Here is a 25,741-nt window from a genome sequence, read left to right on the forward strand (position 1 = left end):
GAAAGTTTTAATATGACAACCAGCGGCTACTGGCGTCAAGGTGAGTCAATGTTTATGTGCAAATAAAGCATGTCATTTTTATAAATCTGTAACAGTGTGTTCACTACTGAAGGGATTCACATGTTAGGGGTCAAAAAAATCAGTGCCTAATCTGTGAGAAATAATCATCTGTAATAAATATTAGGTTTTTTTTATTGCAAATTATATTATCTAAATAATTTGAATGAGTGGTTTAAATGGAAATGTTAAGAATGTTTTAATACTTGGTGTGTCTCTTTTTACGTTAATGGCACACAGGTTTATGTAAAGGATCATGTTCTCGGGAATAATTTGAGATTATCTAAAGAGCATCTTGAGCTTCACTGAAACCAAGAACATCTGACTGCCTGTACAAATGAGTTCACATTTATATACAGACTATATACATAAATATATCATTTTATATAACCTTCATATATATATATATATATAATCTTTTTTCTTAACAGTTGAGGGTTAAATGTTTTTTTTTGTTTTTTCAGTATATTATAATATATTTACTATAAACAAAACATCATACACAAAAGTAAAACAGATGAAAAAAAAGTTCTCACCCTTTTTCACCTTGTCTTGTGCGACAGCTTCAGCGTGAAATGAAGTATACAGCAATCCCAATATCCATCCTAATATCCATCCCAAAATTCCAGCTGCAGAGTTCTGGATAGATCCACACAAGTGAGTGAATTTGAGAGACAGGTGTGCCCTCAGTGTACGAACTGATGATTTCAGTGCATGATCTCAAAGACAGAGAGAAAGAGAGAAAGGAAGAGAAGGACCTCTCGAATGAAGCCTCACAAGTCTGATAGAATCAGTGCGTGACACAAATATCCCTCACTCTTTTAGAAACAGGGTGAAAAAAGACACTCCGAAATTTTAGAGGAAGAGTCCCAGGAAGGTTGAAATAATATGTAGTCCATGCCTCAAAGGATAAGAGAGACTCCTAAAAGAGACAGACAAGGGACAGTGAGTCCTTACCCTGAGGCACCCCTAGAAGAAGAAACCGGTGCTGAGCATCCCTAAATCAGCTTTCTGTCCCTTGCACGAACGCATTCATGGTCCTCTTCCATCTTCCTCACGTCTCGGGGCTTGTGAACAGTGTTAATCTCTCGCCGTTGTGCTCGGATCTGCAGCTGAAAGGTACAGAATAAGCGAGGCACCTCCCCCACCTCTGCTAATCCGGCCCACTCTGTGACAGCCCCTTTTTGCTGCAACCAATCAGAGCGAAGGCTCCGCCTCCAGGTCTGCCTCCATTCTCTCCCCCCTCTCTCATGCACTAACACTGACACATTATACACAGGATACTCTATTACTCTGGACAGACTGATGCAATAAAACTCCAAAGTCTGGATCTGAAAATGTACAGATGGGGGATCTGCAAATACTCCACTAAATGTTCAATTATAATTTGTGTTGATGCGAGTCATTTGTTTTCAATAAGAGTTTATTTGAGTCGACATGAGGGACACTGACTGTTGGCTATATGCAACAAAATGCAACAAAATTGGTGTGAAAAAAATACAAATGATTTCTCGATAGATTCTCTAAGACAGCAATTAGGTTGTAGATATTTGTTTTGCTACTCAAATTTTTTGTGTTTATTATTGTGGTTATTTGTGTAGAGAAATTAATCGCTTGATACAGTACAGTTGTTTTATTGTCATTTCCAATTCAGCTGTTTTCAAAAAATCTGCAAAAAAGCGTGAAAATATTATTTAATTGTGTGTATTTAGAATGCATAAAATGCAAATTATTTTGTCCTTTTATTACAAAAAAGAAATAAAAAAGAATTTGCACAATGTAATTTTAAACCAAAGAATGCTGTAAAACAGAGTATATCATTTGAGATGTGTTGGAAAAGACACCTTCAGAAAAAAAACTGCTGAACATTGTTAGCAAATTATATAGTGATAGTGTGAAAAGTGTGTTTAAAGAGAGTTTCACAATGCCCGTAGTTGAAAAAAAAAAACTCCTTAAATAAATTACACATTGTTTTCTTAAATGGTAATTACACTGACATGCAGGCAAAGCAACCAAAACTCATTCAGTTTCAGTGAGAATCTGAGATGCCAGTTGGCGATGCAACTAAAAGTTGAGCAAAGTTCAGTTTTATGTAAATACAGTGACACAATACGGCATATACAAACGGGAATGCAGACAGAGTAACAGCTGTATTGACCTCATGGAAGCTGAACTCAAGGAAGAACTCCTACTGTTTAACAGTAAGCTACTTGGCGACCTCCAGCTGTCAGTGTGACTGCATGCAAGTTCACACTTTTTAGATGCATCTCACTTAGTACAGGTGTTAGTAGGCATACAAATTGTTTTCACAGTGGGCATTCACACTGACAACGATTTGCCGAGACAAAGAAACCAAAAGTAAGTCAAGTTCAACGAGAGTTTGGAATTTAAGATGACATGATTTACAGCAACAGTTGGCGATTTAACAAAGTTGAACGAAGTTCAACTGTGTGTAAATGCTCAGCAACGTGTTGCGATGACTACCAATGCAGAAAGTGGAGCAAAACTAGCAACTCATAATACAAACGGATACATCAGTCGAGCAAGAATGCCTATACTAGTGACCAACAGTGGGCGGCCTCCAGCGATCCAGTCGCTGTCATTTTGAACATATGGTCACACAACACAATTTTAGTTGCATATATCTCATTACAGTTATGAAGTTTCCTTATCCGCAGCACTAATCTAAGGTGAGCGGTAAACATGGAAGTGTGACAGTGATGTATATGGGTGACACAAATTGTTTCACAGTGGGCGTTCATACTGACAGTGATTTGCATGACAAAGCAACCAAAAGTTATTGAAGTTCAACGAGAGTTGGCAATTTAAGATGACACGACTGACGGCAACAGTTGGCGGTGCAACAAATTTGAACAAAGTTCAACTTTATGTAAATGCATAGCAGTGTGATGCGATGACTACCAATGCAGAAAGTCGAGCAGAACAAGCGCCTCATGATACAAATGGATACAGTCGAGCAAGAATGCTTCTACTAGTGACCAACAGTCGGCGACCTCCAGCGATTCAGTCGCTGTCATTATGAACGTATGGTCACACTTTTAGTAGCATATGTCTCAGTACAGTTTGGAAGTTTCCTTATCCGCAGCGCTAATCCAAGGTGAGCTGTAGACATGGGAGGGTGACGGTGATGTCTTGCCCATATGGGCCTGTCAGGACTGCATCTGGAGGATAAGGAGCTTGGCAGTGCTTTTGAGCGTGAGTGTGTTTGCACGCATGCTCAGAGCTTCAGGAAATTAAGAGTTCCTCAACGAGTCCAGTTGATGGTCAGAGGTCATCCCCTCTCTCCAGTCTGTTGCCCGAGTCCTCTTTGCAGTTTTCCGTGCTCTTTTTCACCCAGCAGACAGAAGGCATTATTTTCAGCCGGGCGGCCACAGACGTGCACCATCACACCAAAGCACTTCATGCTCCAGAAATCGCAGAGTTGCACAAGAGAACCAGGAGCTCCGGCCAAATGCAGACAGCACAACCCCCCCATGAAGCACCTGCTTCACACATACGGGGAGCTCTGGCGGAGCTGTGAAAGTGGTCAGTTTGTTGACAGCTGTTTGTTGAGATGGGAGGTATTGATTGTATCTTGGGGGTGGTGTGAGGTTGTCTCCGTCTCTCTCAGGACTATCCACCTCCATCCTTCTTTATTCCATCTCTCTCTCTCTTTGTGCCTTACTGGACAAAGCGAACGCCTCTGGGGAGGATGCTTGCCAATGTCCAGACAAGTGCTGAATATTTGATGCGTCCCCAGTGGCATCGGGAGTCTGTTAATGGCTATCTTTAACATACGACCCCCTAAATCAAAGGCTTGACACTCACTGTGAACATACTCTATCAATAATGTAGCACAGCAGACCAAAATTAACACACAAAGACACAAATTAGAATTGAAAATGGAATGACAGACTAGATCTTTGTGGTTAGATATTCAGTGTTGTCAGCTTTTTGCAAAAAGTCTTGTTCATTTTGCAGCTTATCCTACCAAATATCAATATTTCATGTCCATCCATACATATATTTTCCAAACTGCTTGTCCTATGTAGGGTCACGGGGATGCTGAAGCCATCCCAACATCAGTCACTCACACCTTCAGGCAATTTAGTGTCTCTCATTGCTGCATATCTTTGGATTGTAGGGGAAACTGGAGCACCCGGAGGAATCCCAACACCAACACAGGATCCTGCCTCTGCCGGGATTTGAATATGCCATAAAGGGTTGTTCATTCCTTTTTTTATAGGTGCATTCTGTCAGATAAATGACCTGTGTGTAAACAGGGACTGGATGGCGGCCCAGTTCAACTCAACTCAGACATGCTCAAAGCACAAACAGGAATGAAAGTTTGAACAACTGAAGTAGAAGATGCGCTAATGCTGCTTACCTCGAGTGGATCCCATGATGTAGAGCGGGAGAAGTTTCACACACAGAGAGAGAGAGAGAGCGGGGAATCTAAAGCACACAAGACACACGCAGTAGCATGTCGCATGGCTACACTTTGACATAAATGCGTCTTGAACTATCTAAACACATGAGCAGCCAGCAGACCTCAGAAAACAGCAATGACTCATTCCCGCATGTCTGATTTCAGGCGAAACTTTCCATCTCCGTTTCTCTCTCCAGCAAGTCCATGTATGTGTGTGTTTGCAGTTTATTCATGCTCCCATTACCACCAACTGTGTTTTATTTTCACAGACCCGCAAATACTTTTCATAAGAGTCAAAATATGGGAAACATCGAATGGTACATCACACTGCCAGCTCAGCGGGATTCAGCCGCATGACATGGTTGTCTAACCCTGAACTCCGTCAAACTCTGTTTAATGAGGCCAGCAGGACTGGGGCATGAGCCGGGCCAGGAGGGGTCTTAAAAAGGCCTGCAATGCAGTGGAGGAAAAACTGGATACACAAGGACATCTCACTACCCAAGTGTTCAATTAGCATAGTGTAAGCGGTCCACACCTAAAGCACAGTGTGGGGTCCAACAAGGACACTTTAAGTGTACAACTTACTTTGCAAACAGCTCTGAAGTTTGCTAGCCCGTTGCGACACCGTCAAGGGAGCGTGTGCTGCTCTGAGCTGCCATCTTGATGCACTTTTTTTAATTGTGACAATTTTGACATCATTTAAGTGATAAAAATTTTAAGTCTCAATGCATCACCCAGCGTCTACTGTCCTCTGGAACATTGGCACAGGTCCGTCTGCCGCTTTAATTAAGCATTTCCTTTCAGCATAATGCCATCTCAGTAGTTATAACACTGACAGTCACAAGGATTTGGCAGAGGAATAGAAGATTGGTGAAGTGAGTTGGAGACGTTGGGGAAGCTTCCTGGCACGTGTAGATGGAGAGAAGTTCGTGCAGTTTTCTCGGCGTAGGCAGACGGGGAGAGGAGTATCTGAGTTGTGGAATGTCATGGCAGATGGAGGCAGATGGCCATTCATATTCCTGTATCTCATTACAGCTTCTCTGAGTTTCATATGATCAGTAAAAAACTCCCGAACAGATGCATTAGACCTTCAGTGCGTGGCCCGTTCAGTCGGGGGACAGCTTTTACTGGGCAAGAGGGTCACTTTACACACACTCGGATGTAATAGATGTATCTGCCTTGCAAATTTGAGACGGTAAACTGCAGGGTGGCACAAATTTGACTGCTAATATGTCTTTGCTTCTGACTAAAATGCAGAGCTCAGGGTTCCCGAGGTCATGGAAAACCAAGAAGATAACTGAGAATTGTAAATGTGGGTTTTTACATACTTTCATTTTTGTTTAAAAATATGTAATCAGCTAGATTTTGCTTTTTTGTAGTGCAAGCAATTGCAATGTCTGAATTGTGAGCAAATCATTCTCAGAATGGCTCTTTTTCAATGAAAAGGTCAAACTGATTTGGATTTTTCTTTTTTTATGAATGGATTTCAAAGTCATGGAAACAAATAAAATCGTAAAAGTCAGTTATTTTGTATGGTAAAATAATTCATTAAAACATGTTTGCAAGGCATGTTGATGTACAATTTGTGAGCAAATGGTCATGGAAATTGATCTGTCATCCGAAAATGTAGGTAATGGATGGATTGATTTCAGCAGCGCAAACAGACGTTTAGATGCAATTTGATGAAATCAGACAGTCATAATGAACATGTACCATATTTTCAGAGTCCGGTTGTGGTTATGACCATAAAATACTTGGAATCACCTTTCCAGCTGAAAGGTCATCTCCTCTGTCATTACTGCAAATACCACAATAAAACTACACACTAACTTTACTTTCAACAAAATGAGAGTTACCATGAATGGATGACACATCCACACTGGCCGCAGACGTTTAGCCGATATTTACGCTCGCAAAAAAAATGCTTTAGCAAATAGAATAAGAGTTTATATTGGCGAACTGTCATCCCAACATGAAAGACGTTCCCAAGAAAAAGTCATTTTTTGGCTTGTCACAACCCTTCCACTCCATCATGCCGAACTCTCACAATAAAGCCTTTTGTCCAGTGCTATGCGCAAAACAATCTGTTGTCCTGGCATCTTTGACAAATAGAGGGTTACAGAAACCTGCAGGAAAAAATATTGAGAAAAAAAGAAGGCAATAGCTTTGATGTTTTATGAGAACTGTAGTTAGAAAATCAGAGAGTTGATGTGCATTGTAGATGGTAACTGTTAGTGGATGTATAGTGAATAATTCCCAGCTGAACTTGTTTAAACCTTCCTAGCTGCCTGGTCTTAGCTAGTTTAAGCTGGTCTTACAGTCTCCCAGCCTTGCTAAGCTGGTGTTTAGCTGGTTTCCTGGGGTGGCCAGCTGAACTCCAGCTAAAAAGTGCCTAAACCCCTCTAAAACCAGCTTAGATTGGTTAAAGATGGTTTCTCTCAGCCTAGCCAAGCTGGTATTCAGCTGGTTTTGCTATTGGAAAGCTGATCTCCTAGGCCGACCAGTGCCCAAAAAAGTCAGCAAACTAGACAAAAAGGAAACCATCTAAGACCAGTTTAGATTTGTTTTGGCTAGTTTAAGCTTTTTGTATAAGGGTAATGAGGATTTTTTTTCCCTACTAAAGCTAATCAGCAATGGCTGTAACAGTGAGGTGTCTCACTAATACTTAGAGTGAACTTGGCAATGGTCTGCTTCTAAACTCTGTTGTTGGAGGCAGAATGTAATTGGACTCTAAGCTGGCCTCTCAAATAAATCAAGCCTTTATGGCCAATTTTAAGCCCAGAATTCAGCTATCTTCCGTTCACACACACTTAAAGGAATCTATGATACACACACAAAAGGATTCTGGAAAAGCGCAGCAGGTGGTGTTTGTCTGTTTTACACGGTAGAGAGCTGTTTACAGACTTAAAGCAGAAGATTGAAAGCGAGTCCTGCTGTGCAGATTGACAAAAACGCACACATTTTTCACACATGCACATTCAGGGCTACAAAGACAATGAGATACGGTGAATGAAGCTCTGTTTATAGTCTACAAAATCAGTTCAAGTGCTTTGTGCACCACCTGACATGACCCTTGTTGTAGGTTAATCTGATGCTGAGATACAGTATTTCGGGAGATTAAGCAGGAAAGATGGCAGATCTTTAAGAAGGGAAGTTCACCAGGGTTACATTATGATCCCTTTATTATCCCTACCTTATATTATTAGCGCACTTAATTTCTGGCCTCCCAACCCTTGTGAAAAAGAAGTCCACTTACAGTAATTATATTGAATGTGCACAGTGCACGTGTGGTGAACTTGCAGATAATATAATATTAATGAAATAAAAGGCCACTAAAGTGTATTTAAAGAGAGTAGGCTTTCATGACTATGTTTCTAAACCCTTTAAAAGTGCACTTTGTAATAATGCCAAAAGTTAACGTACATTTGAAATGATTATGTTGTAATGATCTTTGGTCGTGTTGTAAATAAGTGCACTTATTTTGATGTGTTGACAAACATAAAGCACATTTTGTAACTGAATGAGTCTATGGGCCCTATTTTAACGATCTGAAACGCAAGTGTCAAAGTGCAAAGCGCAAGTAACTTTGTGGGCGGATCCCGGCGCTGTTGCTATTTTCCCGGCGGATAAATGACTCTTGCGCCCGACGCAAATCTAAAAGGGGTTGGTCTGAAGTAGCTTCATTATTCATATGTGTGGTTTGGGCGTAACGTGAAATAAACCAATCAGAGCATCCTCTCACATTCCCTTTAAGAGCCGGCGCGCTTGTTCCATGGCGGATTGCTATTATAACGGCGGATTTGCCTGCGCACGCAGGAGCGGTTCACAGCTGAGGAAACCGACGTTCTCGTCAGGGCCGTAAAACACAGAGAAGTGACATTGGGGATGATGGGAGAAACCCACCCAAATTAGGTTAAACAGGCGTATAATTTGGGTAAATGTGTAGCCTAATCTAGATTTTTTTATTTTTTTTTATCTAGATAGATCTTTTTCACATCTTCACGGACATACCAATGATTTCCCTCGTGTGTTAATATTTTTCCTTGTAATAATGTATGATTTGCAAAAATGAAAACTGCTGCATCTGTTTATATTAGAGAATCAAAGTGGATGCGGGTTAACATTATGGCCAAGCACGCGCCCTTAAAATACCACATCACTAACGCGCAACGCGCCACTGTCTTTAGACTGTTTTTTTCTTGGTCAGTGGCGCAATTGCTTTCTAAAACTGGAAAATAGCACCATTGAAGTTTTGCGCCGGAACACGCCTTCTCTTTGCGCTGAACCGCCCCCGCTAGCGCAAGTTCATTTCCTAATTTACCGACGTGCGTCTGTGGAGGGAAAAGTCCGCTGTGCGCGGGTGCAAAATAGGAATGATACATGCGTCGGTGTTCAAAGTCAATTGCGCTGGGTGCAAGATAGGGCCCCAACTGTGTTTTTGAATGAGTCGGTCTAGAATGACTGGACGACTCACTCTCACTTGCTTTTTCCCCTAAAGCTGCAGTTTGTATTTTTCCCTCTTTGCCGCCATCTCTGTTCGGAATCTGCAATTGCAGTTATTCGCGGAATTATCAACTTTACGTGAGTTGAGCCTCGACACGGCGCAGCGCGGATGAATCCAATGTTTTGAAGAGAGTGTGTGGCTGTCAGTCACCGCGCCGGTGTGGAGACTGGCATTCAGAATCACAAATTATACTTTTTGGAAGTATGACCAACATAAGAATTTTCACGGGAAAATGTGAAGCCGAGACTCTTCTTTATGTGTACAGATGTGACTAGCCGAGACTCTTCTTCATGTGTACATGTGACTAGCCGAGACTCTTCTTTATGTGTACAGATGTGACTAGCCGAGACTCTTCTTTATGTGTACAGATGTGACTAGCCGAGACTCTTCTTCATGTGTACATGTGACTAGCCGAGACTCTTCTTTATGTGTACAGATGTGACTAGCCGAGACTCTTCTTTATGTGTACAGATGTGACTAGCCGAGACTCTTCTTTATGTGTACAGATGTGGCTAGCCGAGACTCTTCTTTATGTGTACAGATGTGACGTAATGATGCAAAGACATGTTTGAATTTCCTGCAGAAATCAACCAGTACCACTGGATTTAAAAACATTATTACAAGCTTACCGTTTTGAATCGAGCTAAGGTAAGCAGATAGTTTTGAACACGGCTGGATATGTACTTGCTCAAATTTATTTTGGATCATTTTTAACTCAAAAACGTTACGGAATGCAGCTTTAATGAATCAGCCATTTTGAACAAATCGTTTGACTGAATGATTTAACGACTCACTAGATAAAACAATGATTTTCTGCCACCTTCTGGTGGTTTTAGTATAATTTAATTTTAGCTGAGGGGCTGAGAGAGTGAAGAAATCTGAATGCTGTTTTTTTTTTTTTTCAGTCGTGATTGTAACAATTGCCCCGGTTCAAGAGATAGAATGCGTTTACAAGACTATAAAAATGAAATATGAGATAACATTGTTAACTATAGCAGAGATAATAAAGTAATTGCAGTCCCATTGCATACAATGTTTTGTCTGTCTTTTTTTCTCATTGGGGGTCCTAAGACTGATTCTTTGAAACCAAATTGCAAAGGGCACCTCTGTTTAAAAGTATATGATAAAGTATACGCTACTTTTTTTTCTCAAGGGAAATTCTGCCCACCGTGAGGTTTCAGTGGCCTACCCACACAATCTGGCCTTTTTCATTTTTTGGAGCAAAAAAATTCAGTACTTTTGTGTCTGTGCTGCAAGTAAATGACGCTACAAATCAGCAGGTTCTCGTTATAATGAATAAAACTGTCTACACTGCAAAACAGACCATCTGATTCCAGCATGAGCACAAAGCAACAAAACTACATTTATCCCATTGTAATGACACAAAGCTACATAAACTTTGCTTATAAGAAGATGCTTTTTTCAAAAAATTTCTTTCCATGCCAATTCATTAGCCTGCACTGCAGAAAGCACATTAAACTTGTATAATAAAAATAGACATAAAATACAAATTTATATTATATAAATAATTGAAACTTTTGTTTATAATAATGAATAAAAGCATCAACATATGCAAATAATGTCACACAACATATGCACAAATGTCTCTGCGTCAGACCATCAAACGGCATACTTTACATTTATCACAAAAAAATGTGATGTATTATTACCCTGTGATAATAATGGACTTAAGCTGCTGCAGCCAATCAGCATCAACTATCATGAATTTGTTTTAAATATAGTAAAATTTAATACATATAATTAATAAAAAAATTCCGAGAAATCAACCTACTAATGGCTCAATTATAATCTTCTCTTCAAATGAAGCTATAAGATTGGAGAAAAAAATTAATTTTCAAACATTGCCTCATAAAGCATATTGCCGAAGGGTTAAAAATAGAACTGCACGTCTACTGGGAATTTCGCAGGTAAAGTCAGAGATTAATGTTTGTGTTCGCCGTTAGTTCCTGTTTGCAACTCTGCATTATCTGTCTCATTCCCGTGTAATTTAAAATGCCTCTCACTCTTGTTTTCCTTTCCATCTTTCCTTTCCTATCGGTTCCTGTTTATCTTTCTTCCTGCTTTAATAGCTGCCTCTGCTCTCTCCATTTGTCTCTCTCTAATGGCTTTCTTGTTCCTGCGTAGTTCCTCCAGAACCGGAACAGCACCGCTGACTCCGGACCAAAGGCTGAGTCCTTTCCTGAAACTCAAGAGGGATTATGAGCCCAGTTAATCAAAACCTTTCCACTCTTAAAGCACAGTGTGTGTGCTTGACAAAGCGTGCGCTAATCTGCCGCTTTCCTTTGTGTTTTCTTCCTCTGATCAAGAAGCCAATTACAGCTTTAAGGAAACGCAAACAAACAATCAGAGCTTCACAGAACACACCGCGCCGCCGTTTCTCTCCCCCTTAACTAAATCAATCACCGGCTTCATGAGATTCCTGATTAGCAATTAGCATGAGCTGGAGGGGAGCTGTCGATACCTAAGTGAAGTGAAACGGTATTGATAGCGTTAGAGACTGTGATTTCTTAGAATACAACAAAAGCACTATTGCTCTTTTATTGTCTACCTCCGCCATTAAACAAGAGTTTATTTATATTGACTTTTTCATAGGCTTTAAATGTTTTGATGGGTTATTTTTTTTTGCAAGCACCTCGTTTTCAGTCAAATACCGTTGTTGCAGATATATTCCAGCATGCCACGTCAATCTATCTGAACTCTATGGTTTTGTTCCAAACCTAGTGAACATCCATGAATGCTTGTAGGTCTGCCTATTTAAAAAAAAAATAGAATTACATTTAAAGTCGAAACTATAATACATTTTTCATTTAATTGTTAATAACATGCATTAAGTGTCCAAAAACATTGCATTAAGTTCACACATATATTATTTGAAAGTATATTATTTCTGTAATATGTACTTTTTAAAAGTATGCTAAAGTGTCCTTTTTCAGAAGTGTATAAATTCTATAAATTAACACTAGTTAATGTATTATAAACAATGAACAACAGTTTATATGTACAGCATGTTAATGTTATGAAGGCAACATAATTACTTTTCCTTCCTTTTGGGAAAGCTTTCAACTCCCACAACTGCTTAAAAGGCTCCCTACCTAGGCGGCTCACTTAGTATAATGCCAAGTGAGGCAAAAAGCACCACAACGCCATGTTCAATCTGATCAACCTTTTATGCTGTTAATAGCACTATGAGAATGCAAATAGTGGAACCAGATTCCCTCCTGGAGTGATGCCCAATCCACACGGTGCCTGATATGTAATTATATAATTACCATGTTTCATAATGAAGCTGATGAAAAAATCATGCATGGCAATCACACTGGGAGCTTTCAACATCTGATTGCTCCTGCGTTCAGCTGTTTCACTGGCTGCGGGACTTGAGTGCTGGGTCCAAGGAATAAATATGCAAGTTTATGTTTTTTTTTTTTTTTTGCCTTCAGGTCCCAACATGATTCTGGAACCATCTTTGCCCAAAAGAAAATTGTAAGTTAAAGAGTGCCTTTTCAAATTCCCCATAGAATAATAACTTTAATTGGTGAGTTATTGACTTGTTACACAAATGACCATAGTGGAAAAACAGAGGGAAAATAGACATGGGATTGATCGATACGTTTGTCAATGCAATTAAACATACACAAGCAATTTCACACCTCAACAGATCTGTGCTTAAGATTGTTTGGTAAAACCAGCAAAGCAAAACCATCTATGCCAGGTTAACTTGTGCCCCTTTACAGTACTACAGTACTCAGTACTCTCCACAAGTACACATTTTAAAGCATAATCTTTAATCACCTCATATTCAACAATATTATTAATCTGACTCTTCTGATCTCTACTGATCGTGTTGTATGGGACCTGAACTGAGCAGGGCTGCGTTTCCAGAAAGCGTTTAGTCAACTATGGTCGCAAGTTTTGTCGTTATCTGTTATTCAATGAGTCTGAGTTTCCTGAAGGCATTTCCAAAAGGCATTTTGTTTGCAGCATACAAGCATGTCACACAAGACAACACATACTGTACACACAATAATAAATAAAAAAAGTCCTTTCTAAAAAGTATTTACCTTAAATTTAAGAACTTTACGTAAATAAATGAATGTCTAAACCTGTCTAAACTAACGCTCGTTTTTGTGCGTACGTGCTCTAGTAAGAACGAGCCTATGATTGAATCAGAAAAAAAAGCAAATGTAACTGAGAAAAATCAGAAATAGTCCTCAGATGTCATGTCCGTAATTTATAGCAAAACATCTAGCATTAATTTGACCTCAAATAGATTAATTAAAAGTAGTTATTACTCCACCACGTGAGTGACATCATTAACCAACGTGGTTGAACGACCCTTTTGCGACAATGCGGTTTCGGGAAACAGTCGTGACTACTTGATTTATTCAACGATGCATCGTACTATGGTGGTGAAGCAGCGAGTTACGTCATTGTAAGGGGAAAGCACCCCTGGACGACGACATAATTTTTTGCTCAACTGCTTTATAGATTAAATTAACTATTTTAATAGTTGGTGATTACAACATAACTGGATCAACACTGAACTAACTTCAGCTGAACAACAGCTGAAATGCACCGTTTTAGTGTTATCACTGTAAAGCTGATTTGAAACAATCAGTATTGTGTATAAAGCGCTATATAAATAAAGGTGACTTGACTTGACTTAGTGTCTGATCAATGTAATGATGCTTAATTGTTCCCATGGGAAAGAGAATGTGGTCATTTTTTATCCACAACAGTGGTGCTTCAGAATAGCAAAAACCAAGCAGTTCAATCCTCTAGAAATCCAATAAATGTCATTCTTTAGAAGATATTTTCAGTTCAACAGATGGTCATAGCTCAGGCTATTTGCTTTAATGTAACCTCGGCCTCGCCTCTCTGGTCATTCTCTCGTGCAGTAACGTCTCTGTTTAACAGCTTCATGCCGTATACCAGCAAACGCTCCATCAGCTGCTCACGCACATGCGGTGCCATCCGTCCACGTCTCCAGCCCCCCAAATACTCAATTACCTTAATCCTCTTACTCGCAAAATAATCTACATCCTCCTTAACTTTGATGTCCCATTCTGCATATATGACTGCAGAGAAAGTTTGATATTTCTGCAGGCTTTTTGTAATGCTATGGTTTGAATTTGTAGAAAATAATAAAAATTATCTGAAAGGACAATCTCTGTATTCAGTTCAACGAAAAATGTAACTTGTGTCATCATTTACTCAACCTCATGTTATTTTGCAAAACAATTTTGCAACAGAATATTCCTTGTATTAAAGGTGAAAGATTCCCTCTATGCCATGTGCAACTGAAATTGTACACAAAAAGTTTAAGATTAAGAAAACATTTTTTTTAAGATTTAAAAAAGAGAACAATATGGGACAAAATAAATCCAGAATGAGTCTTATCACTGGAGTCCAAAGGGCATCTGCATTCTCGCTCTCTCTCAACCTCCCTCACTTTGTCCTCTCTGTCCTTCCTTCTGCTCCTGTTCCAATTCAAGCCACTCCTAAATCCTCTTCGGAAGCATCTTATCAGCCCAAACCGACTCTCTTCAGTATGACATTAATTAACCCTGCTTAATTAACACCTTTGTTAGGAAGCCATGAACTTGACCCAGTCTTTCACAAAGCTCCAGTCCACAGCAGAGAATATCAGCCAACATTTGACCATTTCTCAGAAGAGCCGTGTTTATCTGCCAGAAGATTGGATGCTTTACAAGCTACTGTTAGTATTAAAGCCAATTTATGTTCTTCACCCAAGGGATGAAGACCTTCCTGTATCGCTTTGACAGGTTTCATCCAAACGGCTGAATCCTCCACTGGGGACGCTCACAGGCAAATGAATAACGATTTTTAATTGTCTGTCTTGCTAACTGATAATGCGGCGAGTGATTTTTAAATGGTCTACTTGCTTGCCAATTTCAGAGGGAATGATTTCTTGCTGCCTGACTGCTCAGAAGTAAATATCAGAGGAATGAAAGTGAACTATACTTCAGAAACCTGGGTCGGAGGGTTCGCTCGCTTGGGCACGGGAACTATCGCAGAAAGCCGCGCAAGGTCATTGACCGGATCACGTATCCACTACAAGCTCCTCACGGGAAAATAGCTCCAGCTCACCTTTACATTCAAACTTCAATCGCTGAAAGTTTTTTCTCCTCTGAGATTGAATTTCGTCAAAGTGATTGTTTGTAATTTCGACTACACAATTTGTCAAAGTGACTCAGTGGAGATTTCCACTGCAACACTGCCGATCATAAAGTACGGCTAATGAAAAATGTTTATTTTGCTTTTCATTGCAGTTAAATGTCACAGCTTAAAGACCCCCGAAAGAATTGAAGTTTTGTAGCGTTTATTCTGTGTGTGTTAACTTTGAGATCATCTATATTCCACTCCTTAACCAATGCAAAATAAACATGTCACAACACTACAGGTAATCTAAAGGCTATCTCTTGCAGCAGAACGAACTATAAATATTGATGATCTACAAACATTTGTTCAGAAAAATGATCTCTACACTCTTAAAAATGAAGGATCTTTATTGCCATCTTCCATGCAAAACCTTTGACATCCATTCAAGGTTCATCACAAGGTTCTTTATAGTGAAAGGAAAAAAAGGTTCTTGAGAAAAGTTCTTCACGCAAAGACAAACAGTGGCTCTTTTAAGAACTGTTCCCTGAAAGGATTTTTAAGAAACCAAAAATGGTTCTTAATTGGCAAAAACCCTTTTGGAACATCCACCCTAAGTTATTATACCGGTCTCAAACTATCGATAACGATTAGAAATCATCTCAATGGAAGTTGATCGGCTGGCACATAGGCCTACATGAAATCTGCTATCTTTGTTTTTACGCCAATCAACTGAGCCGGAAATGTCATGTGACTCTTGCTCTAGAGCTGGAAAATTACACCCAGATGTCCTTTATTTTATAGGCACTCAGTTCTGGTGTCATACAAGATCCAGTCCCCCAGCAAAATCAGACTTCCTTGGGTCTCCAAAACAATATGCATTCCCTCAACTGTAATAGGATATCCTTTCTTTTTTTCTTTCTTTTTTTAAAGAAGAAGTGCGCTTATATGTTTTGAATGTGCACTTGTAGTGTGTTTCAAATCTTAAAAGTAAATTTTTTATTAAAAAACTGTACTTTCAGATAATATAGTATTATGAATGTTAATTATTAGAAATTACATCTAAAGTTAATATATTTTAAATCTACTAAATTGCAACTTCATCATTACAAATGTTAAATTACATACATATTTTTAAATATGACAAACACGTTTTAAAAGAAATTAAATATACACAATAACATTTTAGTTTACCATAAATACTTGTCAGTATTCAGCACATTTCATAGACAACAGAAGTATTTTAATTTGGTGTATTTCATATAGAATGAATAAAACATTTACATGTATTGTAAATAACATGCAATTATGTGTCAAAAAAACATCACATTCAGTTCAAACTGTATTCTTTAAAAGTATATTATTTACATAATACTCTTTTCAAAAGGTATGCTAAAGTGTACTTCTTTTCACAAGTGTATATATTACCACGGAAAAAGAAAACTGCAATCGCAAACCATTTCGGGTCTTTAACATTGTGAACCTGGAAATACATCAAAAACCTTTTTTTGTCAGATTGCTAGACACAAATAACTACATGCCACAGTCGGAACTTGGATTATTCTTGCAAATTTGGAAAACAAGTGTGTAAATTGCTGAAGAGAACCTTCTCTTTGAATAGAGGGATTTATGTCTGTATAATCATCCTCGCTCTGCAGAAGAAGCCACAAGCTGAAAATATATTTGCGAGGAGACACTTTTCAAAAGAAATATAACAGATCGAAAAAATATCTGTGCCTATAACAGTATTTGATTAGCCAACCTTATCTTGACTCCTCTCTGTTATGGTATGTTTCCTCAAAGCTATGTCTTTTATGTCTTACTGAGACTCTTGCACTCCTTACTCTCTGATTTGATTGAAGCAAGAGAAGCTTTTGCATGTCAGGATCTCAAAAGCAGACAAGCAAGGCTTCAAATAACACCTCAGATACTTTTGCTTTTAAATGCATGTTTTGATCTGATCCAGATGGCCTATTGGAGGTTTAATAAAATAGATATTCTGTTTGAGAATGACTTTATACAGAACAGATCAAGTGCCATCATACAACAAGATGGATGTAACGTACTTCAGCGAGATTTAATTTACCCTGAAGCATTTCTTTCTTTTACAAAAGTACTTTGCCTGCTATGCACAAATAAGTACTATGTAATATGGATAAATGGATAAAGTAACATGGATGAATACATTTTGTTTTCTATAGAGAGATGTCAAATTTCATGCAATGACAATAAAGGTAAAACTAACTAAAAACTACTAAAGTATATATGATGGTAATTATATAGGCTATTATACACTCACTGGCATCTTTGCGTACACCAGTTTAGCTGTGCATTAATGCAAATATCTAATTGTCTTATTACATGGCCGCAACTCAATGCATTAAGTCATAGACATGGTCAAGACGATCTGCTGAAGTTCAGACTCGGCATCAGAATGGGGAAGAAAGGTGATTTAAGTGACTCTAAACGTGGCATGATTGTTGGTGCCAAACGGGTTGGTCTGAGTATTTTATTAACTGCTGATATACAGGGATTTTCACACACAACCATCTCTAGGGTTTACAGAGAATGCTCTGAAAAAGACGTGAGCAGTAGTAAGAAAATGCCTTTATGATGCCAGAGGTCAGAGGTGGTTCAAGCTGATAGAAAGACAACAGTAACTCAAATAAGCACTGTAAACCTGAATAAGTTGTCAGAACTCAAAACATTTAGGGCAATCAATTGCCTCAAATTTTTTAAGTTATGAAATTCAAAGTGTAAGTAAGCAGAACTAGCAGATTTTTATTTTGTACTTACTGTAAACATTTCAAGTTAAGAACAATTCAAATGTTTGAGTACACTAATTTATACAATTAACTTAAAACTTTCATGTAATCTCAATGTGAACACTTTTATTAGTATAAACTTAGTTAGCTTTAACAAGCTAATCTGCTAACACTAATTTGCTAACATATTAGCAATAGTATGTTATACAGAAGCAATTGCTATATGAGTGCAAACATATAAAGGTATCATTTGCTCTCAAATCAATCTCATGCACCACTTGTCACCACAAGGGTAACTATCCTAAAACAAACATTAGCAGAAATTCTTCTAAATTAGCATAACCAAACATTAATCACTATTTAATCTCCCACTTAACATTCATTTTGCACAAAAAAAACCCCATTATATTACACTTAATTTTAGCATTTACTCTCCCTTTCGAGTGCCATCGGCAAAGCATGCTGGAAAATAGACATCCCAGCCGTTTCAGTTAAACTTAAGTTTGTCTAAATTAAAATAAATAATTTCATAAAACTCAAAACAATGAAACAGTTCAGTTTACTTAAAATATATCAGTTCTGTGAACTTGAAAGAAAAAGAAAGTGCTAAATACTCATAAAAGTTCATTTGACTGAACTAATTAGTTTAATTTAAGTTTGTCCCACTCAAACCAATGAATTATTTTGAGCATTACAACTGAGGTCTGCAGAAGAGCATCTCTGAATGCACGTGTTGTCCAACCTTGAAGCAGATACAGCAGCAGAAGACACACTCCTGTCAGCTGAGAACATGAAACTGAGGCTACGATTCACACCGGCTCACCAAAACTGGACAATCGAAGACTTGAAAAATGCTGTGATGGTATGGGCACACTTTGGGCCCCTTATTACCAATTGAGTATAGTTTAAACACCACAGCCTACTAGTATTGTTGCTGACCATGTTCATCACTTTATTACCACAGTGAACCATCTTCTGATGGTTACTTCCAGCAGGATAATGTGCCATGTCCCAAAAGCTCAAATCATCTCAAACTGGTTTTTTGAACTGTTGAACATGATAATGAGTAACATGATAAACTCAAACGACCTCCACAGTCACCAGATCTCAATCCAATAGAGCTCCTTTAGGATGTGCTGGAGGAGATTTGCATCATTGACATGCAGCCGACAACATCTGCAGCAACTACGTGACGCTATCAAGTCAATATGAACCAAACTCTCGGATGAATGTTCCACAATGCCACAATGAAGGCAGTTCTGGTGTTCAAGAAAAATTCAAGATACATTCTCTGACAATTTCAGTCATAGGGCCATATTTACTAAAAGCTTGCGTGAGCGCAAACCCTGGTTTGGCGTTAAAAAACTACTGTCAGGATTACTGAAGACACGCACGGGGAAAATTCGCAATGAAAAAGCGTGGACACAGTTATTTTGCATCTGACCTTTTGCATGTGCATTTGCAGTAGTTTCCCTGTCAGACCGCTAAATTTATGGGTGAAAAGTATTTAAATGAACCATGCAATGTGATTTACTAAGTTTTGCGTTAGTCAGTCAGTTTACTGGTATTTGTTTCAAACCTGTATGCATTTTTCTTCTTCTGCTGAACACAAAAGAAGATATTTTGAAGAATGTCGGTAACCGAACAGTTCATGGACCCCATTGACTTTCATAGTATTTTTTTTTTCTACTATGCAAGTCAATAGGGACCAGCAACTGTCTGATAAATGATGACAGGATTTTCATTTTTAAGTGAACTATTCCTTTAACACTCAAAAAAGCGTGTCTTTTGTCCCTGACATGACATGAATATTGTCGCATTGTCAGTAGATTTCCACTCCCATTGGCGCTTTTATTAGATTGTGACCGCATGCTAATTTGCTCTGTTTAGTAAATCTGGCCCTTACTGTCTTAAAAGGAATATATAGATAAATATAATGGACAATAAGACAAAAAAATACTGACCAAGAAAAATATGTTTTCAGTGTTGATGTGTCTGTTTATTTGCATGCATTGTCTTGATTGTTTTCACTAAAGGAATTATGCAAACTGCAGCACATTTCAAACTTCCCGTAAAATCTGTGCATAATAGAATTTGCATGGCATATAATGTCTAAGTGTTCGATTGTGGAGGATTCAGCAGACTACTTAGCCTGGGTTTCCCCAGACTGCCTTTGCGCAGCGCGATTTTATTCTCGCTGAAAGGCAGTCTGGAAACCATGGACCTGATTTTCGCCTCGTTTAGGGAACCAATCACAGAACGGGGAGGGAGCAGCAAGACGATGACGACATCTTTGCGACACAACTAAGCAGTTTGTTTATATCTATGGAGTCAACATGGCAGCAGACGCGAAGCTACCTTTTGATGCAGCCTTAGATATTGTTCTAAGTAGTTTAGATCGCAATTTTATTTTGAAAAAAGAGCAGCGTTTGGCGTTAAACCATTTCTCTACATACGTCATCTGGTATAATGGAAACGATTGGCTATGAGCTACGTACAGGCGCATTTGATAGACATTCTTAGCACCCAATAAACGGCGCCGGCACATTCGTAAACCACGCCTCAAATACGAGAAAATGCACATGTGGTTCCCAGACCCAAGTCTCAACGAGAATTGGGTCTGGCGTTAGCCAGGCTACAGACTACTGTGATCTAGCATACTTTCCTTTCTGGGACCGTATCACTCCACGGTTGTGCTTGTGGATGCAGCAAGGAAGGTTTTTGTGCAAAAGTACCACAGCTGTGTCCACCCTGAGTAGATCGGAGGGAGGGATGGACGGTCAGTGTGGCTAAACATGGATGAATGCATGAATGCAGAGGTAACAAGAGAAAGTGCTGACAGTGGAAAATACAATAAAGCCTGAGTGCTCTATTACACTGCTTGTTAAGTCCAGTAATGTTTCTCCCCTGGAGGAAAAGAGGTAAATGAGGAGAGCTTGTCCTTCTTTTTCCCTCCACCTATTCTATAGTCAGCATCATGAGCCCGGAAAAGAACAGGTAATCAATCAGGCCAGAAAGCAGGAAGTGAGAAGCTAAGGCAAAAAAAAAAAGTCATAATCCATAGTCGGTGTTTAAGCAGATGACTTTAATAGCAAAAAGCAGCTTTAAAAATATGTAACTATTATTCGTGAACATGAAGAAGTGATATGAAAATAAAGTCATTAGTTAAACCAGCGTTTCAGTTTGACAAAATAAGCGCTTTATAGTATCAAAAATTATTTTCTTAACCATTGTGTTTGTCTTATTTTTCAGTAATAATATCTCAAATTCTTAAAACAACCTGAAATGCAAAACTACATAAGATATTAAGAATTTAAATTTTGTTTATTTTCCTCATCTATTTTGCGTTTAGTTTTCTTTTTAAACAATAAATCTAACTTAGTGAGGTTTATGCTTTTAAAAAAACTTTTTGCCAATGTGTTAAAAAAATCATTTTAATTCAAGATCAATTATCATAAAACAAATCTTAATATTGAATGCAGCTTTAGTTATCTTGCTTTAAAGATATTTTGCTAGAAAAGGGGGAAAAAAATATTTTCTCATGAAAATCTTAATTAATTGTTAAAAAAGACACTGACTGTACAAAAACATTCGAATGACAATAACACTTTGGTTAAGAACTGAGACTATTAAAAGGCAGCCCGGGTCTTTGAGTTTTACATTTTAATAAAACACCACAAACTGGCAGAAAATGTCAGCATTATTGTAAAAGGAAGCAACAAATGAGAAACAGTAATTTGTAAGGCTTAAAGCCTACCTCTCGAAACACAAGCAATTATTAGGAGAGCGGAGAGCCTGTTCTTTTAATCTGTTAGTCTCCCTGGGAAAGGATAGAGAGATGGAACAGAATGACTTACGGTTGAACAGATGTAATCAAGTTAGAGTAATTGACTGAGAGATTGCTCTACAGGAACTGCCGATGAAAACATGAGGCAAGAATGTTGGAATATGTGCAAAAAGAGGGAAATTGAAGCGGATTTGGCTGTTGTAAAAGTCTGTCGCAGCTGCAGCTCTAATCCGTGGACGGTGAGCAGAAATCATACAATAGAGGACAAACCTCATGTTCTGAGTTTGAAGAGGAACTGTTCAATCTTCCTCTACATCCCACATATGTTTCCATTAGCGCACAGTCATATAAAGTGGCCTCTCTAATCATCTGAGGCTGGTGTGTAGGGCATCCTGACCTGATTTCTCAATTAAACCCCTGTGGTTTAAATTATTTACTTGAACTACCTCTCGAGAGTTTAAGTACTTAAAGGGATAGTTCGCTCAAAAATCATTTACTCACACTCATGTCAAACCTAGGGTGCGTCTCCTGAAAGCATCGTTAGCCAATATGGTCACACGTTCTGTCGTTACCAACGTTCAATGATTTGCCGTTTCCCGAAATAAAGTTCCAACGAACATTCGCAAACAGCATCGCAAACTTACATGGTTGGAACTACTAACTTCGAGCTGTGGTTAGAAGCCCCATTGTCCCATTGTCGATCGTGCTCTTATTGGGCACAATAAGAAAGCTAACATTCAGTTCGTTGTCTTTCATTCTATTTGGTGAATAGTGAACTCAAGCACTCAGGGAAGAGTTAACAGACTGAAACAAATACTGAAGTTAAAGGAACACTCCACTTTTTTTGTAAAATTGACAGAAAATGAAAAGTTGCGATTTTCTAGGCCAATATGACTAGGAACTATACTCTCATTCCTGCGAAATAATCAAGGAACTGCTGCCGTACCAGCAGCGCAGTGATATTACGCAGCGCCTGAAAATAGTCCCCAGCTCGGTAACTTCCAATCTGACCGGCACTAAGTTTGTAATGTCATTGCGCCTGCTGGTACGGCAGCAGTTCCTTGATTATTACGCAGGAATGAGAGTATAGTTCCTAGTCATATTGGCCTAGAAAATCGCAACTTTTCATTTTCTGTCGGTCTTAGTACACGATGGAACTACAGAAGAGTCAAGTTTTAAATAGGAAAAATATCTAAACTCTTTGGTCATTTTTTTTGAGAGAGATGCTAACGGTCTAATCAGATTCAATGATCTATGCTAAGCTATGCTAAAAGTGCTACCGCCAGACCCGGAGATCGGCTGAATGGATTCGAAAACGGTAAAACTCAACTGTTTAACTCTAGGGGAGTTGGAAAATGAGCCTATATTTCCAAAAAAACTGGAGTGTTCCTTTAAGCACTCATGGAAGGGTTAACTGACCAAAACTGCAGTGTGAAAGTTTTTCGCAAATCAAAATACTGATGTTAAGAACTCAGGGAAGGGTTTACTGATCAAATTTTCACAGTTAAAACTGTTGGGCACTGAAGGAAGGGTTAACTGACTGACGTTAAACATGAAGACTGCACATTTTGCACATTCGTGACTAGCGGGCTTACCAAGGGGTTTATGGACAAGTGCTTTGTTGTGAAAAAAGAAAGAAAAAAAAATCACAAATCACACTGGTTTCAGTCTTCTAAATGATGGTAGGTAATCGGCGAGTTACATATTTGTACGGAAAACACACCCTTGTATGGCTTTCTTTCTTCTGTGAAACACACAAAAAAGTGTTTTTTGTCCATACAATCCAAGTCAATAGCTATATTTCCATATACTTTTACAAAGTACTACGGCTGCCTCAATGGAAATGTATAACTGTTCCAAAAAAGTATTGTCCGGACCTCCGCTGGGAAGGAAATATAGAGACCGGATCTCTACTTTAATTGAATACCCCTGTTACGAAATGTATCATATACAGTGGCTTCTCCTACTGGATCAACTTCCATTTTTCTGAGTGATATTTATCGGCAGTTTATCAGGAAGTGATGGTTTTGTTCTCTTCGACTCATTGGATTGAAATGGTGCTTTATTTGCAAAAGTTTTATGCAATATTCCAATTTTGCGCATAAGGTAAATTTGAAACTTTGGATGGAAACATAGCTAATGGTAACATAAATTGGGTATAATTTTATTTAACATTCCTGTTCCCCATACAATGTATAACATTAATTACTAGGTAATAACTGTACTGATCCTACTCCTAAACCTAACCTTAACCCTTGTAGTTACCCGATATTACCCAGTATTTTCTTATACAAGTACACTGTATACACGTAAGTACTGTACACATATATTAAAACAAAATTGTTCTTCAAAATATTCTTTTGGGATCCATATAAGAAAGAAAATCATACAGGTTTGGAACTATGACAGAATGTTAATTTTGTGGTGAACTATTCCGTTCAGTAACTTGTGCAATATTTATTAAGTATTCGATGAACTATACATGTTAACCTGTTGTGAAGGAAACATGAGACTCCGCATAAGATGTTATTCCGATCAATTTAGTCCCAGGTTTCTCTTTATTTTCATCTTTCATTATTGATCTACAAACAGTTGAAATGTCTTGTTTTCTGCCAACTGTGCACGAGAATAAGCATTCAACCATAACAGGTTTTGAGTCAAGTGTAAACACAACATTAAAAAGTAAAACATCTTTTTCCTGGTATTTATACTGCTTGGGTGAAGATGGTTCTGGATAGGGAACTAACATTTGACTACTTACAACATGCATTTGCACATGACTAGACTGAAGTGAACAAACAACTTCTCACAGGGAAAAAAAAAACCATACGCATTCTTGGACACAGATTATACTCCGTCTACACTGCCAACCTCCACATTGGAAATGTGTAAAAACATATCAGCTGGGCGATAGACTGATTCCTCTACGGCGAGGAAAGGAAGTTAATAGAAATGCATGAGAAGGTCAACTCCACCACCTCTTATAGATCAGAGTGTCCACAGTACAGCAACAGAGGAATAAAAGGAATGAGTCAGCTTGTGACTCCAGGACTGCCAGTCCTGCTGTGAGTTTTCCATTTGAGAGAGTGGTTTTACCTGCAAACACATACGCAAGTTGTCACTTAGCAACCTAAAACTCACCAGCTGAAAATATCTTTCTTATTTCACAAGGCTGAGGGGAATGTGCTTGGTTTGCCAGGGACGGATTTAATATCTGTTGTGGTCTTTAGTCCTCTCATCATATTAGTGGCAAGTGCTCATTGGTCAATAAATGTGTAAGTTTATGTGCACACATGAGCTATCTGCTGACATTTGACCTACTTAAACTACTTCAATGTGCTTACGTTCTCTGGAGACTAGTTATTTCCCCTGTGTTTTCTAAACTCACAGCACTACTTGGCCTTATTGTACCGGCATCCTCAACTGCCTTGAGTCCTCTTGCATTTGCAGTTGTTGTGTAATAAATCATTTCTACTGTCTTGGAGAAGTATCCGTAGGAGGTGCACAGTGCATGGCTGCACACTGCCATCACGCATAAATTTGCTGTCAGACAAACTCTTTTAAAGGGACAGTTCACCCAATTTTACTTCCCCTCATCCAAACCTTATGCTGGCTTTAATTTTTCTTTTGTGAAACAAAAAAATTGATTTTCAAGCATCTGTGAAACTCAAAAGACAACAAAAAAACATTTACTACTATAAAGGTGATTCATACTATTTGAATCATACAGAATTGTATGAGGAACAGACCTAAATTTTAAGTTGCTATTTGTGTCAATGACGTATAAGAGCATCCATGATAAAGAAAATGAAATTTTAAAGTATAAAAGTAACACTCTAAAAATATCATGTGGTGTAACCAAGTAAAATTTTGCAAATGCTTTCATCCAAAGTGACTTTCAAATGAGGATTAGCAAGCAAAAGCAGAGGTGACATCCAGAAAAGAAGAGGAAGAGAATATATTTTTATACACAGAAAAAAAAGTCAAAAGCTCACCAAGGCTGCACTTATTTGATAAAAATAAATTGTACACACTTATTCGATACATTTTGAATATATTTT

At 38.4% G+C, this 25,741-nt stretch overlaps 1 protein-coding gene across 11 annotated transcripts in view; it reads right to left on the minus strand.

Moving 5' to 3' along the window:
- large2 (LARGE xylosyl- and glucuronyltransferase 2) overlaps positions 1–25,741 on the minus strand; it is a 116,652-nt gene that overhangs the window by 71,782 nt on the left and 19,129 nt on the right. For 3 of the 11 annotated variants that reach the window (XM_079621504.1, XM_079621508.1, XM_079621513.1), the window contains exon 1: positions 594–1,162. The exons of 5 other annotated variants lie outside the window; for them this stretch is intronic. The gene's annotated coding sequence lies outside the window, so the exon portion shown is untranslated. Of the gene's footprint in view, positions 1–593; positions 1,169–25,741 lie in introns of those variants that run through there. 3 more of the 11 variants (XM_079621503.1, XM_079621511.1, XM_079621507.1) reach the window with 3 other exon arrangements.

The sequence above is a fragment of the Phoxinus phoxinus genome (genome assembly GCF_949152265.1).
Source record: "Phoxinus phoxinus genome assembly, chromosome: 8".
NCBI lineage: Eukaryota > Metazoa > Chordata > Actinopteri > Cypriniformes > Leuciscidae > Phoxinus > Phoxinus phoxinus.